Here is a 6000-nt window from a genome sequence, read left to right as displayed (position 1 = left end):
GGTCTGAGTTGTCCAGATGTCCGTGACAGACTGCAAAAGAAGCCAGGAACAGTCAGAAAGGACATCTCAGTGGGAAATGGACATGTGTCTGGGTATCAGCCATGTGCCCACTAGGGAGAGGCTCTAGCAGCCCACTGGACCCTTTCAGGGCATTGAGCTGGAGGCTCCCAAGATACAGCTAAGCCAAGATATCTGGAAGGAGACATTCTAGGAAACCTGTTATGTCAACATTCTAGAATATTTTAATAGCTGTGCTCCATCACACCACTTTCTGACACTAGGCTGTTTCATTATGGGGGCAACCTTTTTCTCTCTGCCATTCCCACGGCCCACCCCACTAACATTCCTGCATCTTAAAATGCCAGCCTCACCACTGAAACGTCTACTTTCCAACTGCCTTTTGCTACAAGTATGCATTTCTTTTCTAGCTTCCTTAAACTGATGGCTGTTAATATTTTAGGGAAAGCAAATTTAAAAAAAGATATGTGGCTTCTTCTTCCCAGAGAGGAGGAGGGGGGAAATGCTTTCACATAAACATTTTGCAAATTACTTCATAGATTCGATATCTCTGGGGCAGAGTTCCTAAGATCCTCGGTTAAGAACAGTTTCTTTTTGCCCTGCCTTGATCCAGCAAGACATATAGAATAAAACAAGAGTATTCAGTCTAAGTCAAGGCAAGATAAGATGGAAGGAAAAACAAGATAGGGACAGAGGACAGCCTGGAATGATACAAAAAGTGCAGGACGCGATGACCTACACAGCTAAATTTGTGTCCTACATATTTAGCTGCAAGACTTCTGGCAGCCAAAGCAGAAAGGGAAACCTCCTCACTTACACGGTTCACAGTGTTCACCAGGTACAAACAAGTCACTTAGAGGACATGCAATTATCCTCAGAATGGAGATCAGTTGGGAATGTCTTCTGGCGGCCTTAGGATGAGTGACATCCAGTGATGCTGTAAACTGATGACTCATCCTGCTTCTGGCCTGGGAAAGCAGCAGAGGATGGCTCCAGAACTGTCTTGGTCTGGGTGCTGAAAATCTTGCATCCCAAGACAGCATTTAGTCCCAGGCAAACTGAGAAGATGAGTCACGTTACATATGGGCTCTACACAATCAAAGCTTACATAGAGAGGCTGGTGTGTGACATAGCTGGTTAAACTGCTGGGCACTGGTTTTTGAGTCCCAGCTACTCCACTTCCAATTCAACTCCCTGTTAATGTGCTTCAAAAGGCAAGGGAAGAGGATTTAAATATTTGGACCCTTGCTATGCACATGGGAAAACCAGATGAAATTCCAGGTTCCTGCTTTTGGCCTGGCCCAGTCCTGATCATTGTACCCATTTGGGGAGTAAACCAGTGAATGAAAGATCTTTCTGTAATTATAAATAAAAAAAATCTTAAAAAAAAAAAGAAAGAAAGAAAGGGAAAGAAAAGAAGAGAAAAAGAAAGGAAAGAAAAGAAATCCTTTTGATGACCCATAAAGTAAATGGCCTCTCACCAGCATAGGCAATGATTTCTAATCGACTGCTACTACTTTGCTGGGAGAACCAGTGAAGAGGGTGGCTTGTTGTGGATCAGACCCATAATTAAGCACTAGATTTTCATACATGTGTGACAAGATGCCACACATAGGGCATTTGATGAGACCCCCTTGGGACTCAGGCTAACTGTGGACACATCAGATTTACCACTCACACATCACACGTGTGCTGGGACCTATGCTGAGTGAAACAATATGTGGTATATGATTGACCTGTTTTCTTTCAATCCCTTTCTTTTTCATTACAGCCAGTACATTGAATTTATACAACTCAAATAGAAATAGTACCTATCTCATAGAGTTATTATAAGAATTAACAATTAACAGTTAGGAGCTGGAGCAATTGCAACAGGCTAATTCTCCACTTTCGAGTTTGTTGCTCCACTTCTGAACCAGCCATCTGCTTATGGCCTGGAAAAGCAGCAGAGGATGGGCCGAGCCATATGGGAGACCCAGATGAAGCTTCTGGTTTCTGCCTGGTCCAGCCCCAGTCACTGTAGCTACTTTAGGAGTGAACCAAGCAAGAGACAGAAGATGCCTCTCTCTCACTCTCTTTCTCTCTGCCTTCTGGATAAATAAATCTTTTTTTTTCTTAAAGAAATTAATATTTATGAAGAATTAAAAACAGTTTTTAAACATGGGATCTGCTCTTACAGGTTTTTTTTTTTAATGTGTTTTAGGATTTATTAGGGCAGGCATTAAGGCATTATTTAGGGCAGCAGATTAAGCTTCTGTTCAGGACACCTGCATCTCACGTTAGAATGTGGTTTTGAGTTCCAGCTACTGCTTCCAATCCAATGCAACCTGGGAGGCTCTGCTTTTTTTTTCTCCAAGATTTACTTATTTTACTTGAAACCGAGAATTATAGAGAGAAGAGATAAGGAGAGATCTTCCATCTGCTGGCTCACTCCCTAATGGCCTGCTACAGCCAGAGCTGGACTGGTCTGAAACCGGGAGTCAACAGTTTCTTTGCAGGTCTCCCACAGGGTACAGGATCCCAAGGGCATGAGCTGTTCTCAGCTGCTGTTCCAGTCTGTTAGTAGGGAGCTGGATGAGAAAGGGGAATCTGGGACACAAGCCAATACCCATTTGGGATGGCCAGTGCCACAGGTGATTAACCTGCACTGACTCCTAAGCTCTGCTTTTTAAGTAAATAAAAGTAGATAAATCACTGAAAACATGTATTTATTTAAAAAGCAAAGTGGCAGAGAGAGAGAGAGAAAGTGAGAGAGAGAGAGATGCACAGAGAGCTCTTCCACCTCCTGCTTCACTACCAAAGCCAGGAAATGGGAACTCCTTCTAGGTCTCCCATCCGAGTGGCAAGGACCCAAGTACTAGGTCACAATATGCTGCTTATCAGTTGCATTGGCAGGAAGTTAGATCAGAAGTGGTGCACCCAAACTCCAACCAGGCTCCCTGATGTGGGACACAGGTTTCTGCCTGCCCAGAAAAAACTGTTCTTTCTGAAAGTGGCTTTACCCACTACACCGCATCCCTGGTCTCTGCTCTGTTATTATTAAACAATGGTATCCTGCCATATATTCTATAGCAACCCAGGTTATAACCCTTGATGATTGGTAACTGGGAAACATATGTTCTTTTTTTAAAGATTTATTTTTATTGGAAACCAGATTTACAGAGAGAAGATACAGAGAGAAAGATCCTCCATCTGCTGGTTCACTCCTCAAATAGACACAATATCTGGAGCTGAGCTGAGCTGAAACCCAGGATTCTTCTAGGTCTCCCATGTGGGTGCAGGGTCCCAAGGCTCCTTCTTTCCTTGTAACTTTTACTTTCAAATAAATAAATAAATCATTATAAAAGAAGAACCCAATAGCTTGGTCCACCATCTGCCACCTCCCAGGATGCACATTAATCACGGAGCTGGATTTGGAGTAGAAGTGGGACTCCAACCCAGGAAATCAGGCACGGGATGTGGCGCCCCATGCGGTTTTGTAAGCACAGAACCAGCTGCTCACCCATGTTTCCTGTTTGTGTTGAATGTCAGGCATGACTGTCTGATGTAGAGCTGAAGGTCTCTTGAAACCAAGCCCTTCCTTGTGGGGTCCTGTTACAGCCAGGGCATCCACTCAGTGCCTACCTTGTGCCTTGCCCAGGTATGGTCTCTTAGAGATTTGCAGTTAAAAGGTCAGGCATATCTGGCGTTGCTTGGTCTGGCTTTCTCCCTGCCTACTAGGGACACAGCCATTGGCCTATAGGATTGACAAGCCTCTGACAGGTGCCAGGACTGCTCCAGGTCAGGGGTTGCTGCTTCCCACTCTGGAACCAGCATCTACATGAATCAATTATACCACAGTCAGGGGCCAGGGAAAGATGAGAATGTAGGACTCCTGGTTTGAAACCTAACAAAAATTTCAGAGTGGCAACCACAGAAAGTAAATCAGGAATAGGGCTTGGTGCTGGCACACAGCTCACTCCTTCAGGACGCCAGCATGTGGAGCACCATGTATCTTGGGTTCTGTGTCACTCGTTCCCATAGGCCATGCTGGAAAACTCCCAGCACACCCAAGAAATGCAGGAAGCATTTACCTCCAAGAAAATTCAAGCCATCTAAGCCGGAGAGCATTGCCTAGCAGTATGCCAACCCTGCACCCCAGTGGCCGCAGAGAGGACCCTCCAGGCTTAGTGGATCTGCGATATACATGCTAGGCTTGGAGCTGCCTTCCTGGGCAGCCAAGACACATTCCTCACCTGTTAAATGAAATGGGGGAACTCAAAATCAAATAAAATGCTCTGCACTAACCAGTCACATTTACCTCCCAGTAACTGTCATCACACAGAGTATTTTTAAACCAGACACGATGAAATACTTGGACTTTCTTTCATTTTATCCCAACAATAATTTTAAGGAATATATTTCAGGATTCCAGAATTTAAGACAAGGTCAGTAATTTGTGTCTACTTGTCTCACTGACCTGTCCCAGCTTTCAAGGCAGTAAGCAGGTGCCCATGGAGGAGGAGGAAGCACTCCTTCGGCTCCTGCAGCCTCCCAAATCTAGTGTTCCAAAGAGCCTGGGCTGCACCCTGCTGCATAGGCAAAGCACTGGGAGCTGACTGAAACAGGCTCTGCCTAGGATTCTCCTGAGTTCTTTAAAAGTTATTTTTAGGGCCGGGTGCTAATCCTCTCCTTGCCAGCACTGGGATGCATGGATGCTGCTTTGTGTCCCAGCTGCTCCACGTCCCATCCAGGTTCCTGCTTGTGGCCTGGGAAAGCAGTAGAGGATGGCCCAAGCCTTGGGACCCTGCACCTGCATGGTAGACCCTGAAGAAGTTCCTGACTCCTGGCTTCAGATTGGCTCAGTTCCGACCATTGTGGTCATTTGGGGAGTAAACCAGCAGATGGAAGATTTCTTTTTCTCTGACTCTTCTCTCTGTAAATCCACCTTCCCAATAAAAAACAAATAATACATATATTTAAAATTTTAAAAAATATATTATTTATTTGAAAGGAAGAATTACAGAGAGAAAGAACAATAAACAGGGAGAAAAATCTTCCATCTGCTGCTTCATTCTCCAAACAGCCACAATTGCTAGAGATGGACCGATTCAAAGCCAGGATCTCCCACATTGGTGTAGGAGCCCACAGACTTGAACCATCCTCCACTCTTTTCCCAGGCAATAAGTGGGATCAAAAGTGGAGCAGACAGGTATGCTAGCACTGTAGGAGGAAACTTATCCTGCTTTATACCATGGTGTCGGCTGGATTTATTTTTATTTCTTTAAAATGCAGAAAGAGAGAGAGAGACAGAGAGATTCCACTTATTGTTCACAGCTGCTAGAGCTGAACTAGGCTGAAGTTGAAAACCTGGCGCTCCACCCGGGTCACCACGTGGACTGTAGGAGCCCAGCACTTGGGTGACCCCCTCCCTGCCTTGGCAGGGAGCTGAATGAAGAGCAGAATGGGTGGAATTCAAACCAGAGCCCCTATATACAATACCAATGCAGGGCTTAACTGGCTGCGGCACAACACCAGCTCTGGAGTCCTGAGAATGCTCTGGGGTCCTAAGGATATTCTTCCCCCAGGGTCATGGCTAGAGGCAGCCTGGGCTCGGATCCAGTCTGTGCGCCTACTCAGGGTAGGCTAGAACAAGTTCTTGGTGCCTCTGAGTGCCAGTTACTGGGCTGTGAAATGAGCTCCCTGTTTTGTACACCTCCTGCCCAGGAGGCACCCTTACCTCCCTGCACACAATTGACAAGTAATAGGATGTTGCCACGGGTATTACTACATCCCAAGGCAGCTTCAAGGTCAGTGTTTGTGGCCTGCCATCCAGAGTCCAACCCGGGGGCCTTTTGGAACCTGATTGTCAGATCAACTGGGGGAGGGGAGAGTCAGCTGCTATTTTTGCAGTTGATGGAACCCAGCCTGGTTTCAGGTTTCCTTGAGGAGTCCTGGCGCTGGCCCTGCGTGGGAGTGGCAATGTCTGGCCTCAGCGCTTCC

This window comes from Ochotona curzoniae, unplaced genomic scaffold (assembly GCF_017591425.1).
Source record: "Ochotona curzoniae isolate NIBS_2020 unplaced genomic scaffold, NIBS_Ocur_1.0 contig_291, whole genome shotgun sequence".
NCBI classification, from domain to species: Eukaryota; Metazoa; Chordata; class Mammalia; order Lagomorpha; family Ochotonidae; genus Ochotona; species Ochotona curzoniae.
Note: the sequence above shows the minus strand (reverse complement) of the source record.